Consider the following 19,076-nt stretch of genomic DNA (forward strand, 5'->3'; position numbering starts at 1 on the left):
ACTCTCGATGAGGCAATAAAGTTTCTTGGTAATGACATACCTGGCTCATATTTTTCTGTTTTCATCTTTCCTTCTCACCAGCTGCCTGAAAAATAGAACAAGGCCCTAGCCCCTCTTGAGTAAACGTCTAAGTTTCCATGATGCCATATTTTCCTGTTTTCTTCCAATCTTGTTCTCTCTTTTGGTCAGAAACCAGTATCTATTTTATTTAGTGAACAAATTCCATATAAGGTATAATACTGAGTCTGGTATAAAGTAGGCTCTCAAAAAGTATTGGTTGAATTAGTAAATTAGATAGTTTCAGTTTAATGAGCTTCATGCTTTTTACTCTAGAGATGAGCTGTGCACTAGTTGGTAGCCACTAACCATATGCAGTTATTTAAATTTAAATTAATTAAAGTTAAATAAAGTTAAGAATTCCATTCTTCAGTCATACTGGCCAGATTTCAAGTGCTCAATGGCCACCTGTGACTAGTGGCTACCATATTGGGCAGTGCAGATTTTTAGAATGTTTTCATCATTGCTGAAAGTTCTATTGGCTGATGCTGTCCTAGAAAGTTTAAATTCAAGTGCAGTTTTGGAGCATGGGCCATATAAATTATAAGGTCACAGAGAAGTGGGCAAATGATTAGATGATTCTACAGTACTACAAAAACACACAGAATAAATGCTCAGCTAAGATAATGAGATATTTTACCCCTCATGAAGCAAGGGAGTGTAGTATCCTAGTTAAATGCATGGGATTGGTTATGGACAGATTTGAACTAGTCCTACCATACCATTTGACAGCTATACATCAAGAGCAAGGGTTCCACCCATTTTGCTCCTCAGTATCTCATTTGTTTTACCTGTAAAATAGGATTAATAGGGGTACTTTCCTCATAGGGTTGTTGTAGAAATTGAGGAGATTGATATACATAAAGTATTTAGTATTGTTCCTGGCACAAAGGGAGAGCTCAGTAAGTGACAGGTATTCTTCTTCTTGGCTGCTGTTATGTATATCTTCAGGATGTAGGTGCATGTTCACACATCTATCTGGTCTTCTATTTCCTCAGTGCTCTTGAGCCCCAGTGTCTTTTTTTTTTTTTAATAACCTACCAACGGTGAGTAAGGGGTCACACATACTAGGCAGATATGTCAGGAGAACAGGATTAGAAATGAGAGAGTCTTGAAGAGTATGATTTACCTGGCAAAGTTTGGTACAGAATGAATGGAATCTTCTAAGACGCATTTTCAGTTTGGATCTCTGTATCCACCGTGGCCACAACTCAGGAAGGTTTGCTGGAGTAGCTTCCACCAGGAGTCTACACGCTCCTCCCTGATAGTTGTTCTCTTTGAGCTGACGACACAAGGAAATGCTGTTGTTTTTCTCCAGCTAGAGAGTGCCTGATGGAACCAGGGACATCATAGATTTGCCAGTGCTCCCTAGTGGATCTTAGGAGTTTCTTTATGAAGGTATTGTCCAATCAGTTCCCTGTAACATGTCGATAACAACCCACAATTTTCAGTTTCATTGCAGGAATGCTGGAGAGTTAAACTGACAGTCTCTGAAGAAGCACTTCTGCAAGCACTTGTCACTTGAAGTTTGACATTTCTGACTCACTGTGCCCCATAAGAATGAATTCAGAAATTCCTTTAGGAAGGATTTTACATTTCACAAATTTTAGAATAGTTCTGATTATCATTTGTAGTCTCCGATTTAGATTTTCTTTCTTATTAGAGACTTACTCAGCCCAGGTCAGCAGTAGTTTTCATGAAGGGAATTGGTTTGCCCAGTTTAAACATAGAAAGTGGCTCTGACACACCTGTTTAGGGATTTATTAATTTCACAAGTGCAGTAATTTGAGCAAATCACATGTGAAACACTTTTTTTTAAAAACATCTCTTTGTCGCAGGAGCCCCCCGACCGCCTCTGTCCCTACCCTCCATAGCACCAGACCCAACTGCTATTGGTAGATTCCACTAATGAGCTGCCGCTTCTTCCAAAGTTCTTATGGTCAGCTCTTTATAAATTAAAGTGTTTTAATTCAACTTGATATCTGCTGGAAACAGAAGATTGACTCGATCTTGCATTGTTTTTTGTTTTGTTTGGATCTGACCCAAAACGACCGATTTCCATATTTCTAGCATTTCCATTATCTTCCTGATCTCTGTGCCTGCTTTGTTCACTAGGTTAGGACTTGAAACCCATTGGTTTCAACTCCAGCCCGTGGCCCTGTGAAGCCCTCTAACCTACCTGATGGCACTGTCACAAGGGGGGCAGCTAAACATCTGCAGATCATGGCAAACCTTGTCTGAAACGCAACTCAGAGCTTGCCCTTCTCAAGGTGGGTTATCCTTTGTAAATAACAGTATACTGTCTAGACTTTAGCCACACAAAATTAGGGTTGCAAGTGAAATTTCACAGCCAGAAATTTTAACTGGGCACCTCAAAAGATGGTTTCCTAAGTAAAAAGGTTAGTAAACTCTGTCCCTTTCCTATGATAGTTCCATCAATACCTTTTAAAAATATAAAAGGTAATTTTATGATTTGACGTATATGGTATGCTCTTTATATAGACCTAAGAGGTTAAAAAGATAAAATTCTTCCCTCTCTATTGCTGAATTAGCCGATGAAAGAGAAGGAAGACTGACCGACAGCAGCCGGCTTCCTATGGGGAATATATTAAATACCCCCATAATGAGAATGTTAGTTCCAGGAACAAAGAGTTAGTTCATTTAAATGATTATTACTTTGTCGTCTTACTTGCTTTTTTTTTCTTTTTGCTTCCACAGTTATTTTTTTGTATTTTTCTTTGAGCCACTGTTTCCGTCCTTACCAACTATTTACAATTTCTTTCAAGTGAGATCAAATGGGATTGCACTTCCTGTTTCGTGGGGGTTGGCTCCGCCATTGAAAATTATGAGTGCCAAGCAGAGAGAATCGGGTAACTAAAGGGAGATTTCTCCCTTTAGAAGGAAAAGCTGCATTTTAGTTGAAAAGGAAAGACAATGCAGCTGTTTTGAGTAGCTTACATCTTTAGAAATGCTAATGAATGTGATTGAATTTCACTGAAAGTGGGGCTGAACAGTTCAAGTCAAAAAGAAAAAGGAGTTTTGAGGGAACTAGTTTCATTTAGAGACAAAGATCTTATTTACAGTAACTTTCTCCTAAGATCTCCATTTGCAGTGCTCCTAATTTAAAAATACAGAGCCAAAGCGAAAATGTTCACCTAAGCTTTTGGCTCTTATCAGTTTTCTCTGAATGTCTTTTTTGGGAAAAGCATTGTTCTCCAGTAATAATAGGTTCAGGAAATTTGGTGTCAGATTTTGCTAGCCCTTCCACATTTAATTGAATAGGGCTTGTGAAATGAAGAAACAAGGCAGGCAGGCAAAAGGGGACACTTGCCCCCAGTGAAGAGCTGGTGGTAATGCTGGAGGGAACCTTGAGAGCAGTGGAGCTGTGTAATTACCTAGGATTACAGTTGTGATTCTTCATTATACATGGACTTCTAAGGATAACAGTTGATCTATCCATCTAGGCAACAGGCTCTCCGTTTTGTAGGGATTTGGAGGGAAGTCTCAGATATTGTTAAATAACAATAATTCAGCTGAATAAATTTGAAGATCTAATTGGCTTTATTCAACCATTCATGAGTTGGGCAACATCCCATCTAGCAAGTGGAAAGGAGCTCCACCAAGCTGTAGAAAAGGAAAGGATTTTAAAAACAGAAAGGAGCTGGGAAAAGGGAACTGTTAGCAGAGTGCATTGTTTTCAGCAAGGTCACTTCCTAAGGTTCCTTCCTAAGGAATGGAAGGGGTGTACTGGGCAGAATATCTCACTAGTGTTGACCAGGTAATTCTATGTCGACGTGATAAAGGTTGCTTACCTTGGGGATTGAAACTGCAGTTACGGTGGGAATTCCATCTTGGTTTCTGGACATGGGGTTTAGCACAAGGATTCCATTTTGGGCTTGCTATCTCCTTTTTAACAAATATCTACAAATGGTAAGCTTAGGGTGTTGTGTATTATTAGGCTTCCTACAGAGAATATGCTCATGGCTGGGTAGTAATGAAGCATCCGAAATCAAAGATGGTGAGAAAGATGGAAAGTAGGAGACTCTGTAGAAATTTCTGATCTTAACTCAGACCCATCTTCCTGACCTCTGGCCCATGTTTCTCTTTCAGTCATGCTTTCTTTATCTTTTTCTCCTTCTTTTCCATTACCCGAACTAGTTCAGAGTCAGTAAAATAAAATGTTGAAATAAAGAATTTGGAGGGATTGTTTGTATCTGTCTGCCTCTGTCATCGTCAGGATTTTTGCCTGTCTTTTGTGTTTTGACACTGATGGAACCCGGATACAGCAGTGCCTGGCCCTCAGTAAATGTTTTGAAGGATGGCAGACGAAATCTTGCTGGTAACTAGCTATTTCATCTTTATGCTACCTAGGATCTGGTTGGAGTATTATAGGTAGGGACACCTGGTTTTGAGCAGGATGACATGGCCTCCTTGGGCTTACACATGATAAGAGCTCAGTAAATACTGAAGGAAAGAAGGAAGAATGGGAGGAAGGTTAGAATCAGCTCCAGGCAGGCTGATACCAATCTACTTGTTTAAGTTATAACTAAAATACTGTTGATGAACATGCTGTTACATCCTCCACATTAGGTATGTAAAATACTCCCTGCAGTCTGGACAAGTGCATTTCTTAAAAATAAGGATAGCTTTGCTTTATTGGCTTTGAATGGTAGGGCTGCAACTGTCTCTTTGACAATACAAGCATTTTGGCTTTCAGTAGCACTGTGGTGTTATATATAGTTGTGTTAAAAGATGAGAATATTGATGAAGATCCTTAGAAGAACGCCTTTGGGTAGGTAGAAATATTTAAATGGAAATATTTGTCTATATTATGCTGAAACTTAATCTGAGTAAATTTAAACTTAAATCTACATGTAATGAGGGGTGCCTGGGTGGCTCAGTGGGTTAAAGCCTCTGCCTTCAGCTCAGGTCATGATCCCAGAGTCCTGGGATCGAGCCCCACATTGGGCTCTCTGCTCAGTGGGGAGCCTGCTTCCCTCTCTCTCTGTCTGCCTCTCTGCCTGCTTGTGATCTCTGTCTGTCAAATAAATAAGTAAAATATTTTTTAAAAAAATCTACATGTAATGAGATCTTACATTTTAGATTTCCTGCCTCGGAGAAGTGGTTTCCATTGGACTAAAGAAACTTTTTTATTTCTTTGTCCATTCATTCATTCACTGAGCAAACACACGAGAGTCTACTCAGCATAAAACACATTGTGATAGTCCAGAGGGGAGAAGGAATGCATCCAGAATGATTTTCACTATCTTTTCAAAATGCACTCCATCTTAAAACCCCTGAAGTCTCTTAGACCCTATGCTATGATCAGGCCTAGTTATTCTCATCGACAACTCTGATGGTGGAATTGAGAACATGTGCTCTAAAGATCATGTTGAGGTCTAGTTGAGTGAATTTGGAGTTGGAATGTTATAGATACTAAAAGAGTTTTGGAGAACAGATTTAGAGTTCTATATGCCCTTTACCAAATGAAGACACTGGGGAGATAAATAGGGTACAAATCAGTGGAAAAAGTAGGCACCTGGGTTGGGGGTCGCCTGGGTGACTCAGATGGTTTAGCGTCTGCCTTTGGCTCTGGTCATGATCCTGGGATCCTGGGATTGAGCCTTGCATCAGGGTTCCTGCTCAGTGGGGAGCCTGCTTCTCCTCCTCCCCACTCATACTCTTCCTCACTATCTCTGTCTCTCTCGTTCTTAAATAAATAAATAAAATCTTAAAAAACAAAAACAAATAGGCACCTGGGAAACAAACAGACCTAGGCACTGGTTGCCTATGTCTCTGTGTACATCTGGCTGGAAAGGTCTACCAGGCAAAGGGGCATGATCTACTGGAAACATATGGGCAATTCAGCAAACTTGCCAGCCAGTGGGGCAGACAAGAAGAGAGGAATTTCAGAATAACCTCTTTAACAGAGGGGGTTGGGCAGGGCAGGGCATCTATGAAGACAAATGCCTTGGTTAGGGTCCTGGATGGGTCTTCTCTTTTTCAAGAGCAAACTTACAAGGATAAATGATGAAGAATTTAAAGTGAGCTTCTCATCCAGTGCAGGAGAACAAAATACAAAGCTACCAATGCATTGCAAGAATCTTACTGGTGTGTTAAAATTTTTTTGGCTTTCATTCCTGCTTACAGTAACTTATTCATATCTACTTTTTGACCAGATTGATTAAATAGAAAGGTGAAGAGAGGATTGAAAACACCAGGAATGTTGCACTAAAAGAGTTTTGGAGAAAGAAACCCCTGTTTCCAGAAATAAATGTTATTTAGCCAGAAGTAGCCTGTTGGAAGTTAGGCATGAAAAATAGCCAGCTTCTCTTTGTTTCTAGTGATGATATTAGGGGCCACTGTACTATGTAAAGGTAAAATTTAGCAGTTAGAAATGTTGCATTGAGGATCCCAGAAGAGATTATGGCATCCCATCTCTAGTTACCTTTAAGGACACAACTCTGGCCTTAGGTATTGTTTTACCCAGAACATAGAAGCACACATCTACTGTCATGTAGGCAATCTTTACAACCCTGTGATTTTTGTGAATTAAACTTGTTGGGAAACCACATCAGAAGCCAGAGATAAATGAACTTGAGTAACAATGTGAGAGAAAGGCAGGGTCAAGTGCCCCAACACTAGAATCTGACAGTAGGGTCTAAGGGTCTGTTTGATGGGCCTACTGCATTACTAGTGACCACACAGGCACACTAACTGCTTGAGGTTCTGGTGTGACAACAGCTCATTGGCCAGAAGGCAAAATAGAGTATGTTTACATAACAACTACATCTACATTTGATCTTTATGTCCAGAACAGTCAAGGGAAACGCACTGGCATTTGCTTCTGTCGTTAGATACGAGCAGGTCCTGCTTATCCTCTATAAGCCAAACGTGACAGTTCTCCCTGGTTTTGTTGTATTCAGCTGCTTTTGGAAAGCTACTTTGGTGTTTGGAGCCGCTGCCAACCTTTTTTCAATATAAATTAAAAGTCACAAGGCTTTGCCACTTCTCTGCATGTGTTAAAGAGTTGCAAAAAGCCATTCTGAGTTCACTTTCCTCAAAGAGTCCTTTTTATTATTCACATCGAAGCTGTCAATTCAAAAAGGCTTGTTATAAATGGATTAATTTATGGCAAGATTGTTGATTGACAGGAAAAAGTTTGTTATGTATGGATTTGACATCACAACCATGCATAGCCAATTTTCCCACTAACAGCTTCTTTATGGAAGAATTCTTCCAGCCACATTGCATAAACAGCTGTTGGAAACACCTTTGCATCGATCATTTGTAATAGTTTATTAAAGTGGTACCTGGCAACATGTCTATATAGTTAAAGGCTTGCTCATTACCAAACCCCATTTTTCAGGAGTTTATTACTCAAGCTTTTCAAATCATATCAGACTCAAACCTCACATGTGAACACTGACTCTAAACATTGTTTCTTTTGTTAGTGAAGGTTCTAAAGCAGTGGCCTCACTTCCTACGAAGTGCCGTGGACTGTGATTGATTCTGCTTCAGATTTTTGAAAAAAGGTTGTCTTTTCGTAATCTTTTTTTTTTCTGAAAATGAGTTTTGTTTTTTTGTTTGTTTTTTTAAAGATTTTATTTATTTATCTGACAGAGATCACAAGTAGGCAGAGAGGCAGGCAGAGAGAGAGAGGAGGAAGCAGGCTCCCCGCGAAGCAGAGAGCCCGATGTGGGGCTCGATCCCAGGACCCTGGGATCATGACCTGAGCCAAAGGCAGAGGCTTTAACCCACTGAGCCACCCAGGCAGCCCTGAAAATGAGTTTTTGAATGCTTATATCTTTTCTTCTCTAGAAAGAAATATTTATTAAAAAAGAGAGAGAGATATCCTAGGAGATGACCCTTATTATCATAAGGATGCCTTTATGATTTTTTTAGTTTGTACTTTCTGGACTGTATTTGGAAGCTTCTCTCGATCATTTAGATGCCTGCTATTTCCCTCTGCTGTTCTTCTTTCTTTGTGAAACAAAATCCTCCTTAAAAGGCTTTGCCTTTGTCTTGGAATTGAAGGATAGCTCTCCTTCCTTAGAGGTTGTACTAAATAGCAGGTAGGAAGATGGACGTATTGTTGAGATGCCAGCTCTTTTTCACATGCCACAGGAGTTCAGGCAAGGTATTTTGCCTACGCAATCCCTGTTTCTGTTTCCTCCTCTGAAAAATAGGAACAATAACAGTACCAAGTTTTTTGGTTTGTCTTAAGGTCTGCAGAAGCTACTACGTGTAAAGAGCTTAACATGTTTGGCACATAGGGAGAGATTACTAACTGGTGGCTGCTTCCCTACAGATGTAGAGCGAAGTAGAATGAGTAGCTGATGCTAATTCTCCTGCATTCTTGGAATGCCTTGTAGCCATCTTCTGGGGTCAGGACACATTTTCTTACAAATATTGATATCCCTTATCTACTTCATAGGATATTGGCAGCTCCCTTTGGCAGTTTCAGTGGCAGTGATGCCTCCTGCCCCAAACCTGGTATACACTGGAGCTTCCTCACGGGGGGTAGAAGAGGAAGGTGCATAATGAACTGTGATACTCCATTAGCCTGGATAAGCCCCAGAGCATACGAAGTGCTAAAGGAGCCAGCTGGCTCCCCAGTAAGCCCTGGTTCTGCCAAGACCCACTGATTGCTGACGAGGAAGTGAAGAGGAAGCCGCGGTGCTGGGAGGAATGAGAAGGGCATTTCCCCCCAAGACGAGAAAGTTATTGGCTTAAGCAGATTGTGAGGATGGAATGAGCGAATGAATGCTTGCTTTGAAATCCACTGAGAAAGCTTTTATTAAAATTCATTGTATTAGTTTGTCATTTTTTCCCTCTTGGGGATGGGCCTTTGCTACCCATGGTAGAGGCAAACTTTCTTGGTGATGCTTTTACAGACTTCCTGAACTGGCTCCCAGATCATACTCATACAGTGCATGCAAAGCACTGTGCTAGGCTTCCTCCAAAATGATCAGGCTTTCACAGCTGGATCCCTAAAAAAAAAAAAAAAAAAAAAAGAAAGAAAGAAAGAATGAAAGAAAGAATGAAAGAAAAAAGAAGCTGATACTACAAATGTTGCTGGTGAAAAAAAATCATATAGAGTTTATCTTCTTTCCTTTTTTTTTTTTTAAGTTTATTAAGAATGAAAAGACCTCTGCAGCTTGGCTTTACTTGTTATTTTCCCAGATATTTAAAAGAAGATATTCATAGGCCAAAAAAAGTAACTTTTTCTAGCCAAAATGCAGCATTTTTCCTTCTGTCCTCACAAAAGTGTTGCTATGTATGTCAGTTATAGAGAATACATCACCCTCTTTTCCTCAGAAAATGCTTCTTTTGCTGCTGGTGAAAATAAAAAAATCCCCCTACTAGGCATACAAATTCTCATGGGAATATGGTTTTGTTCCTGAAAAATATTACAAAGTAGAAATTGAAAATGTCGTGACATATTTTCAAAATATCAGGAATACTCAGGTGAAGAGGTAGGCAGTTTTTGGTGTTACTATGAAAACCATATGTGGTATTGTAATGTCCAAAATCATGACTTTGAATACTCCTGCTTTAGTGCATGCACCTGAGAATTTTTTTTCCTTATTTTATTTTCAAGAGAATCAAATTTCAAACAAATAGAACTAATCAAACTAGACATTTCTTACCCATTGCTTCAGTATAGGCAGTAAAAACAGCTGAGGGATCTTATTGAGAAGTACCTGTAATTCATGAGCTCTGCTATCTTGATAGTATTTGGTGATCTCCTCACCTATGATGTCATTCACTACAGTGACAAAAGGCAGGAAAATCAATGTGCTTTGACTTAATTCTAAAAAGCACTCAGGAAATGCTAAATTTTTTGAGATGGCTAAATTTTTGAGGTGGAGGAGATGGGCATTTTTTGAAGACAGAAGTATACCCCTTTGATTCTAGCAATACCACCATCTTTTGGATCCCACTTGGACAGGTTGGGAGGAAAATCATGGCTAATCAGAATATTCATCAATTTCATCCCTTTACCTTGGTCAATGATCCAACGTTTAAGCAATTGCTGATGGAATCCCCCAGTAAGAGGTCATCTCAAAGTCTTCTGCTGAATGAAATCAATGCATTTGTGATTTTTGGGGCACATTCCATTTTCATGACTATTTGAGGATATCCCAAAAAAGGCAGCACAGGGAGGTATTTGGACCAGGAATGATTGACAGTGTCTGTAAGTACTTATTATGTCAAGGCTTCAGCTCGTCGATTGATGGGAAATGATGTATAATAAATTAGAATGATCACACATCATTTCCCATCGATTGAAATGCCAAATCCTTGACGGAGTAATGAGTTATGGCCAATACCACTCACTGTCTTAGGGGGGAGATTGATTGCATATCCTTTCATCGATGTGATCAAACAACTAAGAAATCCTAAGTACACATCTAGCTCCCCAATTTTACCATCGTTCCAGTGCAGAGCATGACGTTAGTGTTGCCTCAGTGAACATTGCACAATGCCATGTGGGCATTGGAGCAAGGGTATTCTTCATCATCTGATGCAGTGAGAGCCTCATTCCCTGCAGAAATACAGATGCATCCTAAGTGCAGAGACACTCAATGAAGCACCATTAGCCTCCCTAGCTACAACAGAACAAAATAGGAAGGCTCCCAGGTCTCTCCATAAAAGCAAAAAGGAGGAAGTTCCCAGTAAACTCAATGGAATGAATGTTTAGTATGCTCATGTACCAGTGGGTGGGCGTTTTATCCTTTTTCTCTTGTGTCACTTATTCTCAGTTTAATACACTTTCCAAGTCATTCTAGTGGGTGAGACCAATTCATGTTCCTCCCCAGTGAAAAAAGCAGTTCCTTCTCATCTCATAATTAAATACCAAAAATCACCAGCTGTGAAAAATTTTTGTTTATTTAGATAGCCAACCTGTCTGTTTTATTCCAGTGGAGGCGGAAGAACTGGCACAATGCATGAAATTCACATTCTTTGCTCTTCCGTCAACATTCAATGACTATTTCAAAGGCTTTTTTTGGCTTGAAATGTCTTCCAAGGCATTTTAGAGCTAAAATAAAAAAAGGCTCTTTTAAAACTTCATTAATTCAATAAATGTTTCTTGAGTAGTCACTGTGTATAAGACATTGTGATAACCCTAAAAACATGTTATTGGCAACCAATCCAACATGAAACTTTTGTCTCAGTTAAGAAACTATAAAAAACTTTCATGCTTAGAAAATATAAACTGTTCCCCAGCTTTCTGTGTAACCTCAAGCATTGGATTTCTTTGTAGTTTGAAGGCCATAAGACAGAATGCCCTATAAAGGTAAAAAATATTGTCTGTGTTGAGAGAGGCACTTTGTACTCAAATTTTGGCTACTTAGCTTTGCTCTAGAAGTTTACAAATGTTGCTACTCTTCATGGTCTATCCAAAAAAACCTAGGGTATAAGAAATAGGGTGTGTATGTGTAAACAAACAAACAAGTAAGTAAATAAGTGAATAAATAAAGTGTATAAAAATATTATCTGTCTTAACTGCTTTATATTAAAAGTATGCTTAACCTTTCCAGACCTTAGGCATTTAATGAATATTCTTGAATGAATAAATGAGTAAATGAATGAATGAGGTATTTGAGATTATAGGTCCTTTTCAAATCAGGTGTCTTAATCTGTTTTCAAAAATCTCCACTTTTATATTCACTTTTTCTCCCTTGGTAGAATTAAAGTGGCCATTAGGATTATCTCCCATATGGTTACATCACATTTAGCTCTTGAAGGAGGACAGGAGTAGACAAGGAGAACAAGCATATATAACTGATTCCGGTTATATGCTGGCACTCTCTAGGGTGTTCTACTGATATTGTCTTACATACAACAGCCCTGTGAAATAGGTATCATTCTCAGTTTACAGATGTGAGGTCTGAAGAGGTTAAGGAACATTCTCAAATTTACACAAATAGTGAGCAGAATTGCTGAGAGTCCAACAAATTCAAGTTTATTGCTGACCTATTCTTGGGGAACCAGACTTCCAAATGAGTCTCAGGCAGGCAACCAGAACACAGAGTAGAATTATGGCTTCAGGATTCAGGTGAGAGACTCAAATAAGGTAGTGGGACATGGATAATGCAGGGTTCATCATCCCATGTCCATGCAATGGATGTACAGAAACCACAAATAACATCTTGACTTATTCACTGAATGAAAAAAACAGATGAGATTAATGAATACTTCTTAATGAATACTATGTAACTTCTTAAGCTGTCAGGAAACGGAAACACCATGAGCATAATACTTGACACTCAATACCACTTACTCATGTTAGAAAAGAATGATCGACTATTTACTTGATTCATAGTTTATTCTGTGGTTACTATAGATGAACAATGTATTCCCTGTTCTTAGCAGTCTGTAAACCAGTATTTATAGGATGGCAATGTAAGTGCTGGTGGAGTAAGTACAAAGTGCTATGGGAGAGTAACACATGGACCAAGTGAGATTGTGTTTGGACTGGGACAGGACTGGAGGGAATAGGGAAGACCATGCAGATTAGCTTGGATTGAACATGCTATGAGAGAAAAGTGGGCAGGCTTCCTCTGAGAGGCAAGGAGGGGAGAATTCCAGGCAGAGGAAAAAGAATGTGCCATGGCATATTTAGCAAAGTATCTGGCATATTTAGGATACTGCAAAATATATGCTAAAATTTATGCCAGTATTTATGACTTATTTTCTGGAAAAACAGAATTAGGTTGGGTCTATTGGGCAATGATAAGCCGACTTTAATATGACATGATAATATTTTTACTCATGAGAGTTATTACAACTCCCCACACAACTGATTGAGTCACAGCTATTAATTGCCATAAAGAGAAGCAGCTGAGATAATAGAATCATCTGGATCATAGTCATTAATTTATTAGTAATTTTTAAAAGGGATTCCTTCAATAATATTTGTGTCAGGTTGTAAAGAGCACTAAGTTTTAAGAGTGGCGTCATTGGCAATGAAGAAGAAAAAGGCCATTTCCACTGGCTGCCTTCTCTTATTCAAACAAGTGGAATGTTGTATTAAGACACTGTCTCATCGAGCACTTAGGTGGCACAGTTGATTAAGCATCTGTCTCTTGGTTTCTGCTCAGGTCATGATCTCAGGGCCATGAGTTAAGCCCCACATTGGCATCTATGCTCAGTGTGGAGTCTGCTTGGGATTCTCTCTACCTCTCCTTTTGCCCTTCCCTGAGGTGCTCATGCATATGCATGCATTCTCTCTCTCTCTCTCTCTCTGCTGTACCAAAGCAGGTTGAGACCATTCCTGTGATATCAGGATTCACAATTGAGCATCATGGGTAGCAGTTTACCATTATGAATTCACTTGCAGTCAAATCCCAGATTCCATCCTTAGGAAATCTAACCCTGGCAGAATTTGAAACATAGTTTATATTTAATTGATTATACAAGCAGTCTCTAACTTTGAGCAGAGTTGAATTCTAAATGTTTATTTAAATGTTATCAAAAACACATTTTCCTGTGGAGGGAATCTCATGTGTGATGGTTGGGTTCAGAGGCTGTCTGTAAAGTCTTCTTGTGCACAGATCTGGAAACCAGCAGTGTAACCATGATGGCAAGTCTTATTTCAACTACAGCTCTTACACCTAACATTATTTACACAAGAATATGTATCTGAGCTCTGCTTCTGAATACTGGGAACCACTTTCTTCTGCAGTGCTATCTCTCCTTGCAAAGATCCCTTCTTATTGTGTATCCATAGTTTATAAAGTCTTTTTCCCTTCTAAAAAAATAGAAGTTCATGAGATCATCCTCTTGCTATACATTTTATATTAAGGAAAGAAAAAGATAATAACCTTCTTGGGTAGTAGGAGCTGGTTCTTCCTCCACAGTTTATGTGAATGGGTTGTTTGTAATCCAGAGAAAAACTATACTGTTATATTTATACATACACAGGGCCACAGTGATGTGTGTTCTATCATCTCTGCTCTTGGATTAGTCTTCTATGTATTCAATGTATTCTTTTTTTTTTTTAAGGATTTTATTTATTTATTTGACAGAGATCACAAGTAGTCAGAGAGGCAGGCAGAGAGAGAGAGAGGAGGAAGCAGGCTCCCCACTGAGCAGAGAGCCTGATGCGGGGCTCGATCCCAGGACCCTGAGATCATGACCTGAGCTGAAGGCAGAGGCTTAACCCACTGAGCCACCCAGGCGCCCCTATTCAATGTATTCTTAAAGGCAGAGATTGTAATATAACATTACAATTGTATAGTGATTTGCAATATACAAAGTACATTCACATTTTTTCATTTAATGCCAATAATAACCCCATAAATTAGGTGTTATTATCCCATAATGGTAACTGAAACTCAGTGGTGTGAAGTAATATACCCAAAGACCCACTGCTGTTGGATGGCAGAGCTATGATTCAGGCAGATCTTTATAATCCTCAAGTCCAGTGCTATGTCTATGATATCAGACCAGCATAGCAAAATTTATATTGTCAAAAGACTAAAGGTTGAACACTCAAATCTAGTTAAACATTTGTACCACTCTTTCTTTTAGAAAATGGAGAATCCTCCTCAGCATTAACTTGGGGTTTCTCTGAAGTCCACCAATATTGAAACAATTGGATTTTCTGCCAAGAAACATTAAGGCTGATTTGACAAGAATGACGAGGCACTTTAAGAGTTGATTGACTGTTAGTACAAGGCTTTTAGAGCTTTCTAAAATTGCATCAACTGTAAGTGAAAGAAATGGAAGTATCTACTCAGAGCTTCAAAGGAAAGCCTGTGACATGAGGAACGAATGGTAGCATGGTCAAATATGAATACATCTATCCAACATTTCTTGGATCCCTATAATATACAAGTTCATTTGGTTCGTCCACAATTTTCTATAGTCCTCACACTCAGCGACCCATTGAGATCTAAGCTGATCAATGTAAAAAAATCATTTTGTGTTTATTGAAGGATTTTCAGAAGACCCATTCAGCTAAGACTCTTACTGAATGTGTTTTCAACTCTATTTTGGAGCTTCCTATCTAAGGCCAACTTACCCTACTGTCACCATATTGATAGAGTGAGGCAACAACAGAAACCAACTGAAAGCAAAATCTTTGAACTGACAGCATCTATGCTGAAATCTTCAAGGTGAGTGGTAGAAACTTCCATTATGAATCTATAGTTCTTGAGGATCCATGGTGACAAGAATGATTTCAAAATTGTTGCAATTTTAAAGAAAAAAAGATACGGCAGATTTTTCTCTCCATGTTTGTTTCAAAGAACACATCAAACTACAATGTGGATTAGTGTAACAGATTTTTCACTGCTCTCCTGTTAAAGGAAAACAAACACACTAACAAACATCTTTTATATGGCATCCTTAATCTTATAAAATTCTGGCTTTTAAAATTTTTTAAATTATTTTTTGTTTATTTATTTATTTACAAAAGATTTTATTTATTTATTTGACAGAGAGAGACAGCGAGATAGGGAACACAAGCAGGAGGAATGGGAGAGGGAGAAGCAGGCTTCCTGCTGAGCGGGGATCCCGATGGGGGGCTCGATTCCAGGATCCCAGGATCATGACCTGAGCTGAAGGTAGACATTTAATGACTGAGCCACCCAGGCACCCCTAAAATAAATTTTTTAAAGAAGAAGTTTGACTGTGTACTTTTCCTAGTCTTTGCATTTGCTTAATGATCATTTATGGTACAATCTTCTCTATCCCTTCTAGCAATGAAATCCCAAAAAGAATATGTTGTCTTCTAACTCACATTACTGCAATAAGATGAGGGCATTGACAAGCTTAGTGTTGAAAAAGACAACCAAGTTCAGGGTCAGGGAGAATAATCAAGTAAGTGGTCAACTGTTTAAATAGACCAACCTATAGATAAGCCCACTTTGATTTCCAAGTTGTATCACATTTATGATGCTAAGGCATTTGGTGATGTGAAAACAGATTTTTTTTTTAAGATTTTATTTTATTTATTTATTTATTTATTTATTTTTTATTTATTTGACAGAGAGATCACAAGCAGGCAGAGAGAGAGGAGGAAGCAGGCTCCCCGCTGAGCAGAGAGCCCGATGCGGGGCTCGACCCCAGGACTCCGAGATCATGACCTGAGCCGAAGGCAGTGGCTTAACCCACTGAGCCACCCAGGCGCCCCCAGATTTTTTTTTAACTGTCCTTACTGAGATAAGAGAAAATGCAATGGATTCTTCAGGTGTAAATAACTAATTTTATATGAATAAACCCAAATTAATTAAGCAATTGTAACAGATGAAATCAGCAATGATGTTCTTGACTTTTCTAGATATTTTCCGTCTTTAAGTAGATGGAGTTCACTAACCATCACCTGAGGAAGTCTAGAAGCCAATTATCAATGTTCAAACTTGAATAACTTAAAAAAGTAATTGTTTAAAGTTTTGATCTAACACTCATTTGAACTTCTCTCCTATGACAGGGTGCAACTAGAGGGTAGAGCAGGCCTTCTCAAAGCTGTGCTATTGGCAATCTGGGGCCACACAATTCTTTTTCGGGGAGCTATCCTAGGCATTATAAGATGTTTAGCAGCATCTCTAGCTTCTACCCACTAGATGCCAGTAGCTCCTTCTCCCAAGCTGTGACAGTATCAAAAATTTCTCCCAGCATTGCTAAATGTTTTCTGGATGGATGGGTGGGTGATGAGGAGGAAGGGTTGGGTGGAAAATTATGACTGGTTAAGAACCATTGGAGTGGAAGCATAGATTTCTAGGGTTCCACTCCTTTTTAGTTTATGTAGATATTAAATTTGAAGGTGAGTGAGCTTAATGACATGTCCTAAATCACACAACTGATTAGGAGCAGAGGTAGAACCCAAACCCAGATCTTATTGTTCTTATAGTGTTCTTCCCTTTACAACATATTATTATTGAATATTGCTAATGGAAGGAATATTCCACTGACCATAGACACTAAAGTCATTACCCAAGAACATCCTGAGACCATTGAGAAGATGGCCACCTGATCTGACTTTAGTCAGAGGGATCTTATTTTTTATATGAGTGAAATAGCAATATTCAAAAAACTCTATTTGCTGTTGGGATTCAATCTTGCAGATACTTTTGGTGATGATATCAAGTAACATCAACCTACTCAGGCAGTATGTATGAAGTTGTAACCCCAGTGAGATCAATCTCTGTGTGTCTCTTGCCTTTTACCACCTTATTTTAGATAGGTATTTGTTACAAGTGTCCTGACACTTTTTAATATTTTATAACTAAAGATAGACAAAATGTGCCTGGCAAGAACAATAACTAAAGACTGCGTCAACAACCCAGGACCACTCATTATGCCAGGAAATATGTGCTTACGCTGTGACAATGGCTGTCATCTTAGATTGGCCCCATTAACCACCTCTGGTCCATCAAGGCAATAATGGAAGTCATTCTCTTCCTCTAACAAGATAATGCCAAGAAAGTACACTGCTGCGCAACCAGCTGTTTGAGGAACTGAAGAGGATGAAAAGAGGGTGAAAACAGATGGAATATATTTTGCATTTCTACTTAGATATGAATATGTACATATGATATATTAGGGCATCTCTCCCACACATGTCCCTCTCTTCTTGGTACATTATGTTAACCATTTATCACTTTCATATGTCAACTTTATCCAAAAATTATATATGCTCTTTGTTTCTTAGATTTACTCCTTTCTTTACACCACTTTTTACTGAACTATTTGGTTAGAACTTGTGAAAACTTCGTATAGCTTATGCTGCATGGAAGGTACTTTGTGTAGAGGGAACATTTGTTTGAAACAAAGCTTAAAGTGTACTGTTTGCTGAGAATCATACTAGGCTTCAATATAGGGAGAAATACATAGTTGAAAGTGTTTAGATTGTCCTTGTACCATATTTTTAAAATCTCACATGTAAGAAATATATATACTTTTTTGTTGAATTGGAAAATATAGAAAGAAGAAAAATAAATCAATAAATACATAAATAATAAATAAGAAGAAAATTAGCACTGTACATAGTCTCATCGCCTGGAGATTGTCTATATTCTTCCTCTATCCCTCTATCTCACACAGAAGTATATATCTGTATACGTATGTATATATGCATATGTATGTATGTACATATTTGGGATTATATGGTAAACACTAGTTGCTACTTTTTCCGTATCATTACAACTATTTTTTCTTGTTCTTGATTATTTAAAAATATATTCCAATTGTATGGGTGTACACTAATTTACTTAACTATTCTTTGTTTTCTTGTTATTAAACTTTGTTTCCAGTTTTATTTGGGTATTGTAGTATGACAATAAAAACATATATAATACAATGCAAATTAATAATACAGTTGATTTTGTAACTTTATTCTTCCTAGTTTATTGTTTCCTAGATGTTAAATGATGGGTCGGAGACCATAAACATTTATAGTGCTCTTAATATATATTGCCCACTAGACCTCTCAAAAGACTTGCCTGTTTAAATTTTCTCTAGGAAAGTATAAGGAGATTTTTAATTTAAACAAAAATGTAATTGCTCAGTCGAAGTTAACAGTAAAAAACTCAAGAATTTCTGTATCTGGATTTCTTCCCCGCTTTTGGCACTATAGATGTTTTCTTTAAAGTTAACGCCTTTAATGAGTAGACATGGATCAAAATTTAACAGAATTTTCCATGGGTTACCAAAGTGGTTTCCAATTTAAAAATAACAAAATCAGTAAAGATATTTAAAATATTAAATATGAAAGGACAGAGGAAATCATTTAACTCAACTTTCTCTTTTATTCAAAATATAGTCATTTGTTAAGCAACTATTATATGACCGCACTGTACTCTTAACTCTAGTTGGCAACACATGCAAAGTACATAATTAACTGTGATACAATTCCATAAATACTGAAGAAAATAGTGGACAAAATGCAGTGGAAACAGATGGAGGTAGGGGAATGTCTAACTTTTCTCTGGAAGATGAAGCCAGAAGAGCGTTTGGAGTAAAGGTGCTTCCTAAAGAATTTTTTTTTCTTTTTTTTTTTTGGA

At 38.2% G+C, this 19,076-nt stretch overlaps 1 long non-coding RNA gene across 1 annotated transcript; it reads left to right on the plus strand.

The window, feature by feature from the left end:
• Positions 1 to 2,180: 2,180 nt before the first annotated feature.
• LOC125098399 (uncharacterized) lies at positions 2,181 to 17,946 on the plus strand. Its single transcript, XR_007126815.1, has 3 exons — positions 2,181 to 2,327; positions 14,602 to 15,188; positions 17,139 to 17,946. It is a non-coding gene; the product is annotated as an uncharacterized LOC125098399 (long non-coding RNA).
• Positions 17,947 to 19,076: the final 1,130 nt, after the last annotated feature.

This window comes from Lutra lutra, chromosome 4 (genome assembly GCF_902655055.1).
Source record: "Lutra lutra chromosome 4, mLutLut1.2, whole genome shotgun sequence".
In the NCBI taxonomy this organism is placed as follows: Eukaryota; Metazoa; Chordata; class Mammalia; order Carnivora; family Mustelidae; genus Lutra; species Lutra lutra.